This window comes from Lutra lutra, chromosome 2 (assembly GCF_902655055.1).
Source record: "Lutra lutra chromosome 2, mLutLut1.2, whole genome shotgun sequence".
Lineage (NCBI taxonomy): Eukaryota > Metazoa > Chordata > Mammalia > Carnivora > Mustelidae > Lutra > Lutra lutra.
In genome coordinates, this window is record NC_062279.1 from 151,759,144 (window position 1) to 151,777,624 (window position 18,481).

The window sequence follows — 18,481 nt, forward strand, 5'->3', positions numbered from 1 at the left end:
TGAGCTCTGCACAGCCTAACCAGAGGAATCAAAGAGGGGTGGAATCAATCCGTTTGGTTCCATCCCCCACAGATCAAATGTTTAACCCATACAGAACTAATTCCCCACTTCTTCTGAGCTACATATGCCCAGGTGACTAAGGGTACTGCAGATTCAAGGCCACAGAGGTCCCAGGACAGGAGGCAACAGGCAAACTGCACAGGGTGCCCAAGTGTGATACTGGCAGATCCCACTTGCCAAAAGTTGGTGGAACTCCTGCTGAGCTTGTTGCTATAGGAGCCCTTGAACAAAAACTCAGGTGAGAACTAGAGGATCTAAAGAGGTAGACTCATCAAATGCAGACTTGCCCATCACTTACTGGCTATTGTATCTTATGTGCTGGCTAAAGACCCCTCGATACTTCAGTTTTCTCTGATAAAATGGGAATAATAATTATCTAGCCTATGAGAAAATTCAATAATTATTTAGCTCATTAGAATTATACTTGGTATCTAGAAAATGTTTAGTAAATGGCAGCTATCTTTTATTAATTATTACTATCACCACCATCAACAACAATAATTTTATTGAACAACATTTCTCTGAGATTTCTACTTTGAATCACTGTGGGTTTTTAACCTACTATTTTATACAAGAGCAAGCAAGAGTAACCTTGATTTTTTTTCAAATAAAAAGCAGCACTTGGGGCACCTGGGTGGCTCAATGGGTTAAAGCCTCTGCCTTGGGCTCAGGTCATGGCCCCAGGGTCCTGGGATTGAGCCCCGCATCAGGCTCTCTGCTCATTAGGGAGCCTGCTTCCCTTCCTCTCTCTCTACCTGTGATCTCTGTCTGTCAAATAAATAAATAAAATCTTAAAAAAAAAAAAAGCAGCACTTCATTTTAAATCCTTTTGATCTCTGTCTGTCTCTCTAGAAACCTAGCTAAAAAGTACTATTTGAGTAAGGGCCCAGAAGCTATGGACCCCAGTTCCACCTTTGCACATAAGCTGTATGTTCTTGGGCAATTCCATTTGCTCCAACCCACTAAATGCACTGATTCTGGGCAGGCCCTCTGGGCCACACCCCAGGGGTCACAGGCCAATCAGGCTCAGCCGTCTGAGAGCTCTCAGTCTAGCAGGCAGACATAAACCCTAAACCACGTGACTGTGGTATCAGTCAATATAGTCTTAACAAGCATTACAGAATGCCAAGGAGCAAACAGAGAATCACACAGGGCCTCTGGAAAATTGGTTCACTCATTTGTCAAAAGAATGAACAAGTGTGTCCCAAAATGTAGATCTTAGATCTCTAGTAAAATTCAGACTAGTTTGGTGGTACACAGGACATTAAAATTATATTGAATACTGTAATGAGAAAATAACTCTCCTTACAATCCCATTTCACTCAGGAGAGATCCATAATGGGCAGTTTGCTAATCTTCATTTTTTGATAAAAAAGGGGACAGACCAATGGCTCAGAGCTTATTTTGGCTGACATGGCTTCCATGTATAATTGCATAACTTTATTTCATATTCTTATTTTATGTACTTTCTACAACTTTCATGGAAGCACTACTTTCAAACTGAAAATTTTATTTATAAATATATATTTAATTTTTAAAATATAAGTTGATTTAAAAACGCATTATGGGGGCGCCTGGGTGGCTCAGTAGGTTAAGCCACTGCCTTCGGCTCAGGTCATGATCCCAGGTCCTGGGTTCGAGCCCCACATCGGGCTTTCTGCTCAGCAGGGAGCCAGCCTCCTCCTCTCTCTCTGCCTGCCTCTCTGCTTACTTGTGATTTCTCTCTGTCAAATAAATAAATAAAATCTTTAAAAAAAAAAAAAACGCATTATGTAAAAATAGTATAGATGGTATGCAATTGTAAGGAAATAACTTTTTCACTACATGATTCAATACAAAATAATCACTTATATGGATGACATACAAGTATATCAAAAATCATGAAAGAGGAATCAAAATGCATAGTTTGGGAAACATTGGAGTAAATGACCTACAAGGTCTTCTACTTTTTAAATACCCTATTGTCTATTACACAAATACCTTATGGGAAACATTGCTTGGGAGTCTTTAAGGGTAACTGATTCAGCTAAGATGACTTAATTACCTGTTTCATCCTTCTATGGTTTGGAATAAAGATATGGTGCATAGAGCTAAGGCAGCCATTTTGGACCATGTGGTGGTCTTGATGATGAATACCAAGGTCTTAGAGCAGAAAGGAGCATGGGACACTGATGAATACAGAACAACTAAGGTAATCTTATATTAGCTACTACTAGACTCTTTTATATGAAACTAAAATAAACTTCTTCGATGTGTATCTGACTGTGATTTTGGAATTTCTGTGGCTGGACTTATCTTAAGTGATGCAGAATTTAGTTCTTGCAAGAGAGGTACTACAAGCAATAGAATCTAAAAATGACATTGGATAAGGCACTAGAGGCAAACATTAAGGATATTTCATTTCTCTTCCTGCTGCTTCATTATTAGTGTGTAGAAATACAACAGATCTCTGTACATTTATTTTGTATCCTGAAACTTTACTGAATTCATTTATCAGAGGATATTGCAGGTAAGAAATCTGGTGTCCCATGCTATGTGGTGGCAAAGCATTTCGCCAACTTACTGCCTACTGGTAGTTGGAACACAGACCACACACTCACTGAGGCTATAACATTTAAAACAGAAAAACAGGAAATCTCAAGAATGTTAGTGTACTAATTCTCTATTGTTACATATCAGCTACCCCCAAAACTTAGCAGCTTGAAACAGCAACCATTTGTTATCACATATTTTTTGTGGGTGAGGAACTCAAGCACATTTAAGCTGGGTCCCTTTGGATCCAGGATTCTTTCAGGCTTGCAGCTGAAGTATCATCTGGGGTTTCAGTCTCATTGGAAGGCTCAGTTGAGACCCACTACATTTCCTTATCTACCTTGCAGCTAGGTAATACAAAGCGACTAAGTTCTTTTCAATGAGATGTAAGCTTAAACAGTGTGGGAAGCCTCTGGGAAAACTACTTAAGGAGAGCTGACTTACGTTGAAGGAGCATCCCTTTTCTCCATCACCTTTTCTTTCTCCTGATGCCTGAGATATGGTTCTGATAGTTGGAGCTCCATGGAACATGAGGTGACCTGGAGGATAGAAAATAGTTCTTGAATAATGAAGTACTTGACAATGAAGGAGCCTAGGTTTCTGATGACCACAGGGAGAGAAACTTCTAACTTATCTAAGTTGCTGGTTTTTTAGGTGTTTATTGTCAAACTGAAGCAAGCATCCAGTTTATGCCCACTCCTATGAATAGAGAATTCTTAGAACAGTGCTGGGCACACAAGTACTTTATAGCTACAAGGAGTTGTTACTACTCTAATTCCATGCATTGATGGGCACATTTGGCTATCCCAACAATCCTAGAGCACATGGACTTTGTACCATCTTCACTTTACATATGTGAATTCTGAGGCACATTAACCTCAGTCAACCAAAAATAATAGAGTAGAGATTCAACGCAGGCATTTAAGCAGCAGAATCCATGCTTTTAAGCACTGCCTTCCAGTGCTTCCTAATCAAGTTGAGTTGTTGGTATTTTTACAATGTACATGCCCATAGATCATCCTACACTTTCTTATGAACCATAGTAATGTTCATTTGTAGTCTGGGGCTCTTTCAACATGCTGATTGGACTGTAAAGTGTTAATGAAATATGAATTATAGGAATGTGGTTCCTGTTATAGTGGACAACACCTTTCTGCACAAATTCTGATTTCCATTTCTGGTAAAAGAGGGACTCATCTTTCCTTTTGATCAATCCAGAGCTGGCTACAGGGAGCTGACCTCTCCTCTCCCCACCTTGACCCTACTCTTGGCTATTCACAAACCAGAGGTAGGAAAGAGCAGCATGTGGGTGCTGCTACTAATCTAATTAGGTGTCAGGGTGGAGGCCATGTTAGGGTTGTTGTAAGAGAAGACGGGGGAAAGCACAGTCCCAACAGATAATGGTCATTGCTATGACTTTGATTATATGTGAGATTGTTCTAAGTACTTCACATAAACCACTAATAACTTAACCTTCTCAACCAGGGGTATCATTTATCCCCATTTTACAAATGAAGAAATTAAAGCAGAGGTAAGTTAAGTAGCTTGCCCAAGGTCAAACAGCCAGGATGCCAATCAAGGTATTCAGTCTCTAGGGACCGTGTGCTTCATTACCAGATCTTCTGAACCACAGTTTTCAAGTCAGCAAGGAGGGAGGAAATGAATCAATTAATGAATGACCAAATTAATGAATAAGTAAATTACTGAATGGATAAATTTACAGACAAATGAACTGAATACATGAATAAATAGATACCACCACTTTTGTGAGGACTACGTTGGATTTATTAGGTCTCCTTAGCCTTTATCCTGAGGACCCACTTCCCAAGAAATTTTTGAATCTGAATATTATCAAAATAAGGGAAGGTAGGCTGTTATTGGTATGTCTGTAGGTATAGTAGGGGAGGGTAATCCCCGCTAAGAAAGAGAGGGGAAGCCATCAACACAGCTTCATCTTTTTCTTCCAGGCCCAGACTGGTGTCTCCCATTTCTCAGAAGCCAAATCACCTGTCAGTTACCTCCCAAACAGATTATATTTTCCTCCTCCCAAATGCCATTATAATGAGATTCATTTGAGTTTCATAAAACAACAAAGGGTGGAAGTCTGCCATCATCATTCATACTTCACCATTCATTTATTTATTCATTGATTCACTTGTTCAAGATTTATGAAGTCCAACTATATGTCAGGTGCTGCCCCCAGCCTGGTCTGAGAGAAGAAGAAAGTCATTGTCTTAACTTTGATTCTCCCAGAACCCAGCTCTGAGACCAGGATAGGGATACAAGAGATTTATCTGTAGATAACCTCAGAACAACTGGTAGAGGAATAGGGAAGTGAGACTGTCCAGAAAAGGAAGGTGATATAGGCTGTGTTATCATGCTGGTAAATGCTGGGATCAGCCCTGCATGAGAAATTGGGGATGTGTTGCAGAACTTTGAAGAGATCCTACCTAGGGGTGATAAAGTTGGGCTACTTATCACCTTACTCCCATTCATCTTCAGTTGAGGTGAGGGTGCTCCAGGGATCCTAACCCTCTTGCACTTCTGGTTTCCCATCTGTGGATGCATAAAACCACTCAGGCAGAAAGTTGCAGGTGCCCATAGTAGAATGCTATGGGCATGCACTAGAATAATGGGTGCCAACAGGTTATAGGTGGGACACTATAGAATCTGCTACAAATGGGCACGTAGGTGATTGATCAAAGCAGGAACTGAAATAGATGTATGACCTAGGGACTATGAGAGCAGACAGGAGGGAACCATAACTTCTCCACTGGACTTCCCTGACCACCCTCCGTCGTGTGTGCATGCGCACACACACACACACACACACACTCACTCCAGTTTCAAGGTTGATTAACACTTTTTTCTAGTTTCTTTCACAGCTCACAAGCATTCCTTATTACAAACATAACTACTCATGTTTTCCTCTTTATGATAATAAATGGCCTTTTGATACCCCAAGTCTGGAAAAGATCATGGTTTCACTTCTGATATCTAAATCAACATAAAAAAATTCTATGCTATAAATACATGTAGGGAAGCTCAAGTCAGTTGTGATGTTTTCTTATGTTGATAAAATATTTGTGTATATGTAAAAATATCAAATTATTTCCTAACAATTTCTTGGTACTCCCTTTTTGGTGCCCAGGCACATTTTTGGTCTGCTTAGTGGGCAGTCTTTACTCTCGTCTCAAGACTTAAGCATCATGGTGGGTGGGGGTGTTTCTTTTATCCACTTTAACAATGTCAGTATCCTCGAGGTCTAATAACATCAGACACAAAATAGGAAGTCTTCAAACACTGGCTGGATGGATGGATGGATGGACAGATGGACCGACGGATGGAGAAATGAATGAGTTTACTTGGATAGAGATAAGTCTCAGAACATGTCAGAGTTTTCAAAGTAAACTCTAAAACCAGTCTTAGAGGATGACCAGTGAAAGTCTTCATGCAGATATTCATGGTAGGAAACAACCATATCTTTACACTTCTTCTCCAAGTATTATGAGCTACCATTTAATTTAACTTAGCTCTGCTCTCATGTTAGAATCCATGAAGTCCCTGAGGTTAGAGCCTCTCAGGTCCTTCCAGTCAGCTTGACATGGAAAGACCTCATGGGTGGTCTCTGAAGTTGTCAGCAGCTTTGACCACTGCCACAAATAATTTATTCCTTCTGCTTGGGTTTTTGCTACTGAGAGGGACAGGCTAATTGGGTCTTCCTGGCAATTCACATCAGCTAGAAGCTTCCTGCTAAGATCCCACTACCTCTTTTCCAACCTTTCTCAGTGCCAAGGCATAAAGAGGAAGAACATTCATAAAGCACATGCCTGCTGAGAATACCCTCTAGTGATTGTTTTCCCCAATCCAAGCATTCCCTGCCAGCTACTTCAAAGGCTTTTGAAGTCACTGCTAATTTAAAAGCAATAATAAGATTGACACTGAAATGCTTCCCAGCTGTTTTTTCTGGGCAATAACTCTCCCCAGTTCCTTTACAACCTGCTTTCTGTTACAATTTGGGGTTTGCAAAACATGACTTTTAAAACACATTCAAGCAGAGCAGAACAAGTTTCTAACACAAAGAAATAACATGGTTCTACCATGGATATAAACATGTTTGTCTCCATTTAGGATATATTTCTTAATAATGAACCTCAGTGAATGCAGGTATTAGAGTCAGTGAATCCTAGGTTCAAAACCAACTCTTCATTTATTAATTGGATAAGTTATTTAAACACCCTGAAAGTTCTTTTCCAAAATTAAGGCATGAAAGCACCCCTCTTAAAAACTGGCCAGGAAAATAATAAGCCATGGGATTGGAAAGTTCAGGTGTAGGATGCAGATCAGACCTGAGATCAGATCTCAGCTCTGACCTTAGGCTTGGTCAATTCTCCCAATTCTTCTGAGAATCAGGTTATTTCCCCCATCAAATGGAAATAAGATATATCTCATATGGTAGATATAAGGATTAAACTTTATGACCTATAAAACATTGCTGAGTAAATGTTCAATAAAATGATAGGCATTGTAGATGGAGAGACGAAAAGAGGAAAATATGCAAGATGCTGGTGCATGGCATTGCTCAGCCTTCTCAGCAAGCACCATCTATTAAAAAAAAAAAACTGTTTTCATTGGAGTGTATCAGCTGTTGCTTCATAATTGATCACCAAAAGCTCAGTGACTGATTTTATTACTGCTTTTATTAGTTTTACACTATTTTGTTGTAAACATTTTGTCAGTGTTTAAGCCCAGGCTTAAAATAATAACAGTTAAGTATGGCTCATGAGTCTACACTTCACCTGCAGGTTGGCAGTTCTTCTGATCTAGGATGGCCTCAATTTCAACAGTTTGTCTCTGCTCCACATGGTTTCTCATCCTCTGGCAGGCTAGACTCAGCTTGTTTACACAGGGGCCGGGCAAGGTCCCAAAAGAGAGTGAGTAAAAGCTCAGAACTGGCACTTCATAACTTCTGCCACATTCATTGGCCAAAGCACATCACCAGGCCAGTTCAGATCCAAAGACTAGGAGAAAGAGTGCACCTCTTGATGGAAGGAATTGTAAAATTACATGCCAAAGAGGTGGAAAGCATGCCAATTTTTACAATCTATTTCACTACCCCAAAATAAATGATAGTGGATGTTTTACAATGAATCTGTCATGAGAATTCATATGCTCTGTCTTCAGGCATAGGCTCAGAAACAGCCTTTTGGAAATGATCATTTACAAGATTTTCCTTTTGAAAAAAGTTGTTAAGCAAGTAGTTTGCATCGTAAGTCCTTGGGAGAATTAACCTGGATTTACTCACTTGCTGTCTGTAAGAAATTTCACTATCTGATGGTACCTTCCCAGACCCTTTTCAAGATGGTGGTGAGTGACAAACTATAGATTACACATGTGTAGCAGCTGAAATGGTCTTACCAAAGCTAGGAGAGGATAATGGCAGGATGAAGCTCCTGAATGCCAACTCTGTTACAGGCCCATCAGACCATCCCATTCAGGGTGGGTAGCTTTGTTAAGGACCTAGAACTTGTTGGAGTCAAACAAACAAACAAACAAGCAAAAAGTAAGGGGAAAAAAGAGGATAAAGCCAGCATTATATAATTTGCTCAAAGTTATGTGGGAAGAACAGACCCTCTCAAATATTAATGCACCAAAAATCAACTTGTATATGTCAGACTCATCCAGTAAAAGGCAGATTCTGATTAAAGAAGTCTGGGATGGGGCCTGAGATTCCGAATTTCTGATTAGTTGCTTGCTGGCCCACCAATCATGCCCAGAATAACAGGGAATTAAAATGGGGAAAGCAGAGAAACAAATCCAGTTATCTGGATTACTCCAGAGTTTAGATGTTAAACCCCTACACAAACAATGGCATTGATACTCCTTAATATAAAGGGCTTTTGGAAGAGGCCAGGCCTGGGGACATTGGCTGCACAACCACGTAGGTGACAGAATGTAGAAGAGGACGGGTGTGAGGGAAGAGCTGATCATATAGCCACATCTGGAACCTAGGTATGATTGAAGACCTAGCTACCTTCTTCCCCTTCTCACCAACTGGAACTTCCTAGAAGTTCCACCTGTTCTCTCCCACTTCCACTGTCATGGACATACTCCAGGTTCAAATTCCAGCTCTGCCATTTATTAGCTGGGTGATCCTTTCACTCTCTCTTTGCCAGATTAAAGAATATATTCCTAAAATTGTGGTGAGGGATAGACCAGTGAATATATATATTGAAAATGCTCAAAAGAATGCCTGGCAAGGGCGCCTGGGTGGCTCAGTTGGTTGAGTAACAGCCTTCGGCTCAGGTCATGATCCTGGAGTCCCAGGATGGAGTCCCGCATTGGGCTCTCTGCTCAGCAGGGGGTGTGCTTCTCCCTCTGATCTTCTCTCCTCTCATTCTCTCTCTCTCTCTCTCATTCTCTCTCTCACATAAATAAATAAAAAAAAAATCTGTAAGAACCTACCATTGTGGCCTCAGAGATGACATTTGATGAGGATTTTGTGAACTGAGAGGATTTAGTGCTGAAACAAAGGGGAGGATAGGTAGCCACCCCTTCTCTATCACAGCAATGCCGTGAGATTAGGGCTGCTGGCACCATCATTCTATGGAGGCAGTTGAAGGGTCTAGGCCCCATAGTCAATAGCTAGTAAGTGGTTCCCACAAAAAGACAGACTCATGCATGGCCTCCCCTCCAGAACCCATGACTGTGACCTCATTGGGAACAAGTTGTCTTTGAAAATGTAGCCAAATGGAGGATCTTGAGATGAGGAGGTCTCTGGAACTATTTGGGTGGGCCCTAAATCAAGTGACAAGTATCCATGTAAGAGACACAGAGAAGACACACCAAAGGCAGGGCAAAGTGAGGATGGATCAGAGAGAGAAGTGGCCACAAGCCAAGGAATGACACCCAGAGATGGGAGAGGCAAGGGAGGAGGTCTCCCACAGCACCTCCAGAGGGAGTTCAGACTTAGTGGCTCCTTTATTTCAGACTTCCAGCCTCCAGAACTGTGAGAGAGTAATTTTCTGTTGTTTGAAGCCATCAAGCTTATGGTCATTCATTATAATAGCCTCAGGAAATGAATACAGTGTTGAAGCCAGGATTCAGACTCAAGTCTGTCTGGCCCTGCTCTGTAACTTGGGACAGATGATCTACATTTCCAAGACTTTGTTTCCTCAACTTTAAAAGGGAGTTACAGCAAAGATTAAGTAAGGTAATGTGCTTAGTGTAGGTACCTGACACACTGGTTAGGAGAGATACTCAGCCCTACGTCAGTGGAAAATTATGGAGCCAGTAATGCACAGAGGAAATGAAACTCAGGAGGCATCAAGCTTGAGTTCAGAAGACAATGTTTTCTGCCATTTCCAGCTGTGTGACTTAACCTGTCTGAGCCTGAGTTTCCTCATTAGTAAAATGGAGATAATACCTTCTTCCCAGGACTGTTCTAGAAAGTAAATAAGATCAAGCTGAAACAGCATAATTAATAAGGATGAAGATAGTTGCTTTTCCTTTCTTCCTTCTTGGTTGCTCAGAATTAGAGACATAAGCCAGTTTCTCTGCCTAGGACATCTCAGATATACATAAGGCAAGGTATGCCTACACTATTTTCAAATATTCAGTGAAAAGTCTAGTTCTTCCAACCTCAGATGGAGTGCACACTGAGTCCACACGAGGCTAATCGCTAGAAATACAGAGTTGAATACGGATGAGCAGAACTCATTTCACCAACCTAAAATTCTCTCAGAATTCATGAATTGAGCACTCTGAACTGAACTTGAACCCTTTGGCATTCGAATTGGCTTATACAGTTTTGATTGCAAGAAAAGAGAATTTGAAGAAGTCATTAAACAAGGTGAAAAGCCTTATTGGACACGAATTGGCTCTTAAAGAATATTACAATGATATAAAGCTCAAATGGGCCAGAAATTTATGAAAGTCATTTCCCTTAAATAAAACATGATTTTAAATATTCAAGGGAGAACACTTTGCAAAATGTACTTGGTGTTTTAAAACATCTGAAGAACTGCAAAAGTTTTTGCTCATTCCAAAGATATTGTGCTGGATGTCAACAGCTGCATCAGAACTGGGGCCTCTACTGGGCCTCAGCCTATGCACTGAGCCACCTGCACAACCCTGATTTTCTCATGGCAAAACCACACTAAGCAATCATTGTCCCCCCTAATCCAGGAGGCCACTAAAAAACTGGCCATTGGACATACAATTTGGAGCTCCAGTTGGTACTGGATATATGACATTGGAACAACCTGTCAAATAGAATGTGAACTTCTTGAGAGTAATTAAGAGGCCTTTTTCACTGTCATATTTTCCAACACTTAACACAATGAGGCAGTCAATAAATGTTTAAGTTTGGATGCAGCCAAAACCATACCAAGGTATACAAAACCTATCTTTCTATTTTGCATGATTGTTGTGAACACATGTTGGTGCCGGTGTATCATGGAATCCTCAAAGCAATCCTAAGACATACATATCTAATATTATTCTCAAATGTATAAATTAGAGAGATGGTGAATACCAAGGTTGAATCACCTTCCAAAGCCCATGCAACAGGGAAGTGGCAGAGCTGGGATGGGAAGAGCCCCAGTTCCCCTGGCTCTGAAGCTGATTCACTTTCTATTCCTGTGCCTTACTTCCTATGAGATACTCATTTCTTTGCACAATGTAAGGAGGCTCAAAGGAGTCCTCAGTGATGTTAATGAAACCTGAGTCCTAGGTTGAAAATAGCCCAGCAGGCCAGTGATGGGATTTGGGGGCAAATACCAAAGGGGTGTTTAATACTCTCAAATGCTCCTATAGTCTACTCTCCTCTGATCCAAAGCCTCAAAAGTCACCTCTTCCCCTAGCACTATAATTTAGAAAGACATGTTCACTCTTGGGGACTTAGTACTTACAGTTTCAGAAATGATGGTTCATTTAAGTCTTGATGCGGAGAAATACTGCCAGCATGCACCTCATCTATAAACCAAGCTGGTCCTCACAATGTCCTGAGCTATGCTTATTGTGTTTGTAAGAGACTGAGATGGAGTTAGAGAGGGAATAAGTCAAAGGAGGACCCAATGTATGATGAGTGACCTAAAAAGCACCAAAGATCACTTGGTCTAACATCTTCAATTTATAGACAGTGAATATGAGACACAGAGACATTCATTAATAATTGCAACTATCAACCACACTTCATCCACTGTGATGTTTGAATTCATTTAATCCCTACCAAAGAACTAAACAATAGATGGCATCTCAAAGCTAAAACTAATGCTCAGAAAGACTAGGTGATTTACTCAAGGTCAAAGAGCTAATAATTGGCATAAGCACTTATAAGCAGGCAAGATTTTTATCCTCAGACAACTGTTCTTTATAGTTACCGAGCATGTTGAAGCACATAAGGAGGGGCTGACATTCAAAAATGAAATCAAGGAGTGAGGAGGTGGGAGTCTAAAAGGACGCTGAGAATGAAGGAAGGACTGAGGGCTGAGCTTGCTGGGATGTGCAACCCCTGAAAACACATGCAAACCTGTATGCTGGTATGCATTGCTGGAGAAGAAGAAAGTCATCAAAGCTTTAGCTTTAGCAGATTCTCACAGCTGTGTATTAAGGTCTGTTAAGTACACAGGTTTTGTGGGATGTGAGGTGGACGGCAATCAGAGAATCTCTCCAAGTCACAGGACAAAGTAGTGATAAATGAAAGTACTACTGTGTGTGTGTGTGTGTGTGTGTGTGTGTGTGTGTGTGTATCCTTGACTTTACAGTACACATTCCATGTTTTTTTTCTAGTAAGTGGAGTTTTCCTCACAGTTTTTAAAAAGTTCTGAGAAGTTAAAGAATGGAAAAAGGAATTACAAACATAAATATGGCTGCCATGAAGTTGAGAAGACACCACTATGCATTGGTTTTGTGTGGCGAGTAGGTGAGGTGAAGGAAACACAGTCTGGCTCTCGTTACACACTTCTGGTGCCTTTATTGCTCCAAAAGAGCAAATCCACCCATGAGCTTCCTTCCCACTGAAATTAAAATTTAACTAACAGTACCCCTGCCAGCTTTTTCTTCTTGCTAAGACAAGTTTAGGATGGAGGAAGACATCAGGGTGACAGAGTTTGAAAGTTAATTATAGCCTCCTAGGTACTGCTCCTCCACCCACTTGTGGTGATACTGGTAAACCATGCATTGCTCTGAGATTGTTGTTCATCTACAAAATGGAGACAGATGATAACCATACCTGCTAGCTTTCTTTCCTCACTTCAGCCACAGGACTTTGGCATGTGCTATTCCTTCAGCCTGGCATACACCCCCTACATGTCTCTTCTCATACAATTTCCTAGACATGTCTCAGGACTCTCTTGATTCATACATGTTGTCCTTTTACATTTATTACTGTAGCTTCTTGATGGCATTTCTCACCTATAAAGACTGAAACTTCCCCCAAGGTAAGGGGGTCTTTTCTGCTTTTGCTTGTCATTACAGCTCAGGGCCCATGCTCTCTGCCCTTCATGGAGTAGGCACTCAAAGATAGATGCTGAATTACTGAGTCTCTTTCAAAAGGCTGTCTTAAGGATCAAAGGATTTAATGTGTCTAAAGCAATTGTGTGAAACTATTTTCCTTTTATTTTTAGCACCGAACAAATGTGAATTATGATAGTTATCTTGGAAAGGCCATGTATACAAACTCAGAATCATATGAGGCAGGGTTCTGTTTTCTCATAAGCACTCCACTCTCTCCTCTTATGCCTATGGTCACATGTGGAACATTCTAGTCCTGCTTCTTTGACCTTGAGCAGATGAGGTGATATGAAAGAGAACACATAAAGCATTTATGCATTGCCTGAGAAATTGTGAGTGCTCAATTAATGATAATTCTTTTTTTTTTCCATTTGGTTTATGGGATCATTGTGAAGAAAACTTCAGATGATGGTGATAAAAAGTCTTTATAGAGGAGGTATCATTTGACATTACTATTATTTTCTGAGGACATGCCAGATTCCCTTTCACTGATTTCACATGATCATGATTTAACAGAAACCATTCCCGTTCTTTAGTGAATAGGAAGACCTCTTCTCCATGCCCAGATTTCTCGTTCCACTTTAACTTCTCTCTGAGGTGGAGGCATTCACCTCATTGCTGGCAGTAGTCATTGGCCCGCTGGGTGAAGCTCATCTACCATAACCTCAAGTCCTGGGGATTTGGTCTCTTTCTTCTCTTCCCCCTCTGGACAAGTGAGAAGAGTAATTTAAATTAGGGGATCTGGACTGTAGACTCAAACTTTACCAGGTTGTGCTACCCCAAGGCCAAGAGAGGAGCTGGGAGTTAGCAAGACCATTTGCAATCTCACTATAACATATGTTCTTTTGCATAGACTATCAATAATAAATCTAACATTTTGGCTCTCCATCTGTTGATTCTCTTGCCTATTCCCCAACTGTTTCAAAACTCAGCGAAGAGGGCTGCTAGTTATGGACTAAATGTCAGATCAACACTGCCCCTACCCCTTGTATCTCATTGTCTAACACAATCCTGGGCACATAGTAAGCACTCAGTTTGGGAATGAATAGTTACCAAAGGCTTATCATGCACTAGGTACTGTTCTAAATGCTTCATGTGTTCTGCTTTGTTCTGGTTTGCATTTAATCCTCATAATAACCCCTTGAGGCTGATTTTAGTATTTTAATTCTCATTGTACAGAGCAGTAAATGGAGGAACAGAGAGTTTGTATAATTTGCCCAAAGCCATACCACCAGTTAGTGGCAGGTGTGGGATTTGAGTCTTGTCAGCATGACTCCACTGAATGCATGCTTAGCCACTAGAGCCTAAAGTGCTTGGTAAAAGAAGACATCTTCAAATATCATTTGCCTTCAGTTGTAGTGCAAAGAATCTATAAAAGAGCTCAAGAAATGAGGTGCCTGGGTGGCTCAGTGGGTTAAAGCCTCTGCCTTCAGCTCGGGTCATTATCCCAGGGTCCTGGGATCGAGCCCCACATCGGGCTCTCTGCTCAGCAGGGAGCCTGCTTTCCTTCCTCTCTCTCTGCCTGCCTCTCTGCCTACTTGTGATCTCTGTCTGTCAAATAAATAAATAATATCTTAAAAAATAAAGAGCTCAAGAAAAATAAGTACTTGTTTTTCTTTAAAGGAAACACATGGTTTTTGTTTTCTTATATTTTTTAATGGGGTGGGGGGCAAGTGGCAGAGGCAGAGGGAGAGGGAAAGAGAGAATCTCAAGCAGGTTCCATACACAACATTGAGCCTGACATGGGGCTCAGTCTCATGATGCTGAGATCATGACCTGAGCTGAAATCAAGAGTTGAACGCTTATCCAACTGAGCCACCCAGGCACCCCAAATGCTTGGTTTTTTGAAGAATCACAAATTTGATGACTGGAGTTAAAGGTGAGAGTAGGATATCTAGCTATTTAGTATACCATTAGTTATTTAAGCCTAACATTATGAAAAATGGTGTAGTTGACAGAATAATCTTGTTTTACACTCATTTATTTAAGTCATAGGTAGAAATAATGAGAAGCTGTAAGGTAAGTGTAAGTATCTCCTCATCCTAGAATAACTGAGACTAACAGAAATGGCTTGCCTGGCAGCACCCCCTTGGCTCTGCTCCTCTCTGAGTCTGAATATCTTGAGTCTCATCCAAATCTTGTCCCGGCTTTACACAGATCCATGCTGAAAACCCCAACTGTGGGCGTGATCACTTTCAGACAAGGTCACTTAATGTTGGTTCCATAGGTGATCAGACCTGTTGTCAGCCATGTTTCATCCCCTTGCTCTCCCAGGGATTTATCCCCTTGGGGCCCACTCATTTATACCAAACCTTGCTCAACTCAATCTTTTAAAACAATCTAATGTAGTAGGCCTATTGTTTTACTACAAAATTTTTAAAAATTCACAGATATCTAAAGCCTCTTAGCTCAGGATTTCAAAATCAAAACCAGCCATTTACTGAGTATCTACAATATCCCAGGTATCTAAAATACATTCATCCTACTTAATCTTAATAATAACAACAACAACAACAATGTTGTTAGAGTATGATTTTATTTTATTTTTTTTTAAAGATTTTATTTATTTATTTGACAGAGAGAAATCACAAGTAGGCAGAGAGGCAGGCAGAGAGAGAGGGGGAAGCAGGCTCCCTACTGAGCAGAAAGCCCGATGTGTGGCTCGATCCCAGGACCTGGGATCATGACCTGAGCCAAAGGCAGCGGCTTAACCCACTGAGCCACCCAGGCGCCCCTTGAGTATGATTTTAATTAAACAGGTGAGAAAACCAAATCTCTGGACAGTCAAGTGACTTGCCTAAGTTAACACAGCTACTGGCCAGAAAAAGTGGGATTTGAACCCAGAATCCTTTCCTGACATTATGTTCCTTTAACAGTAAGCTTTGTTGTTAAGACAAGCAATGAATTGTGTTCTGATTCAATAACCAAGGGTAACCGTTCAGTTGCTAAAACAATACATGAGGCAATCATTTCACTTCAGGCAAACCTTGTGACCCACAATGTTATCACTGCGTGACATCTGGCTTGTTGGTTAAAAGATCAGTCAGATGACTTTGTCATTAAACCTCATAGAGTATACCCAGCTGCCTATTTTCCAAGAGTGAGGTTGCAGTCAGCTCTACCTGATACTCAAACAAGGCTCAGCACCAGTTGCTCTTCTTGTCATTAAACCCTTGTGGGTCTCACTATCACCAAGTCTCATCAGTTCAGGAGAGTATGGCCCTGGCTGATGAAGAGTTTCAGCTAATGAAGCATTGGCTGGGTGAATGCTGATTGCACTCTGTAGACACGAAAATCTCACTGACAGAGAAAATTGATACTCTTAGTGCTATGAGAGCGCAAGAACAGTTTGGTCAAACTGAGCAAAATTATAAATATCCAAACACTTTGAATTCCTCTTTCAAGAATTTACCTTATGGGTAACCCACACAGGCATGAAATCATATATGCATTAGCATTATTTGTAAGAACAAATATTGGAAACAAAATGTCCATCGATAGGGACAATTTAAATAAAATGATAAATATTTACATTCTCAATTAAGAACACTTGGGACCAGTTTTAACTCAGAAAGCAGATTTTTTTTTTAATTTTAGTAAAGTAATACCTTATGCTTTGAGTCTCACCTGAAGTGAGATTTATGCTTCCATTCCTAGGAGACCCTGAGCAATGCCCAACAACCTCACATACTCATCCTTCGGAAGCACACCCCATGAAATCAAGTGGAATTACAAAAACAATAAATATTTTCATATCAGCCCAAGTCAGTTTTGCTGCTAGATAAGTGTGGGTGTCAAAATGTGGGATAAAGTTAAATTTTCAGGGCTTTTGGTATTTGGGAATTAGAGGTAAGTGTTCTGGACCCATGCTAGAATATTGTAAAACCAGCTAAAAATAAGTGGGGCAACTCGATTACTGATATGGGAAGTTCTCCAAGAAATATTGTAAATGTAATATGTCAGGCAGTGTATACAGGATGGTATCACTTCTGTTCTACACATAGATACACAGGACTGAGATGCATAGAATATCTCTGCAAAAACAAGGAACCAATTTTGGGTTTTTTCTCTGGAAAGGAGGCTGGAGAATAGGAATCAAAATGAGACTTCCTTTTGCTTTATTTATGCATTTTGGAATATTTTACAATATATAGGGAGTGCCTGTGTCACCAAATTAAATTAAATGCATATATTAAAATTCTCTTGACCACCTCCCTGAAAAGCTTTCTCCAAACACCCTCTCCCTCATCATTCTTTGTCACATTCCTGTGCTTTATTTTCTTCCTAGTACTTTCTACCAATCACAATTTCTTCTTCATTTGCTTCTCTTTGTATTGTTGGGACATCTCTGCAAAATGCAAGTTTTTTATCCACCTCATTCCCAGTTGAAGCCTAGGATCTAGACAGTGGCTGATGCTGAGGAATTATGAGGAGTACAAATCCCGCACCAGGGAGATGGCTGAGGTATGAAGTTCAGGGTAAATTATGCAAGGTTGCATAGAAAAACCTGCCCTTGTTGTGCAGAAGAAGGTGGCCCATCTGGTTGTCCACAAAGGACCATATTTGAATTCGTTTCCCATAGAGATGGAGTCTGGAAGTCTAGCCACATTCTCACCTATGATTCCATTGCAACCTAAACTTTGAACAGGTGTCTGGTATGGTTAAGAGGTTCTGAACTCATCCCTTCATCTCTCCCTGACCTCACAGAAGGAAATCTACACACCCACACCTGCCTACAAACCTCCCTGCAGCCCTTCTGCCATGAGGTCCATTCAAAACCCTTTGCCCTGAATAACTCCTTACCCCCATGTGTACAACATGGGCAGCCTCCCTTCCCCTTCTGCTCCTGAACCATCTACCCCAGAAGGTCCTTCCTGACCAATGTCTGCTTAGCAGAACCTGATCTTTCTTTTAAGATACAATTCCAAACACCATTTCCCCCATCAAGTCCTTCTAAGTCCCTAAGAACTAACCTGTTGCTTCTTCCTCTGTTCCCGCAGGCAATCAGGCAGGCAGCTCACTTGAGTAGCTCACCAGACCTGGCATTAAGGTCAGTTGTTCCCATGTTAACATCCCCAGGAGAGTTTGAGTCCTGGAGTGTAAAAACCCTACCTGAAGGGACAGTTCTCTCTTTATTCCCAGTGCTTACAATGGAAATTGGCATCCTCTTAGAATATGACTTGCTTTAACTTTTATGTCAGGAAACAAAGGTAGACAATAAGAATATTCAAGAGCAATATTCCATGCTGTGAAAGAGAGTAAGTGCTGAGGAATTAATTAAACCCAGTTTTGAATCTTGGCTCTGACACAATTCTGTAACCTTGGCTTTTCTCTTAACCTCTCCAAGCCTGAATTTCCTTGACTTTGCAATGAG

General features: G+C 40.8%; 1 long non-coding RNA gene across 1 annotated transcript in view; it reads right to left on the bottom strand.

The window, feature by feature from the left end:
* The window catches only part of LOC125093556 (uncharacterized), a 366,248-nt gene that overhangs the window by 132,874 nt on the left and 214,893 nt on the right, over positions 1–18,481 (bottom strand). The window contains exon 2 of the long non-coding RNA XR_007125281.1: positions 3,037–3,131. This is a non-coding gene — a long non-coding RNA (uncharacterized LOC125093556). The remainder of the gene's footprint in view (positions 1–3,036; positions 3,132–18,481) is intronic.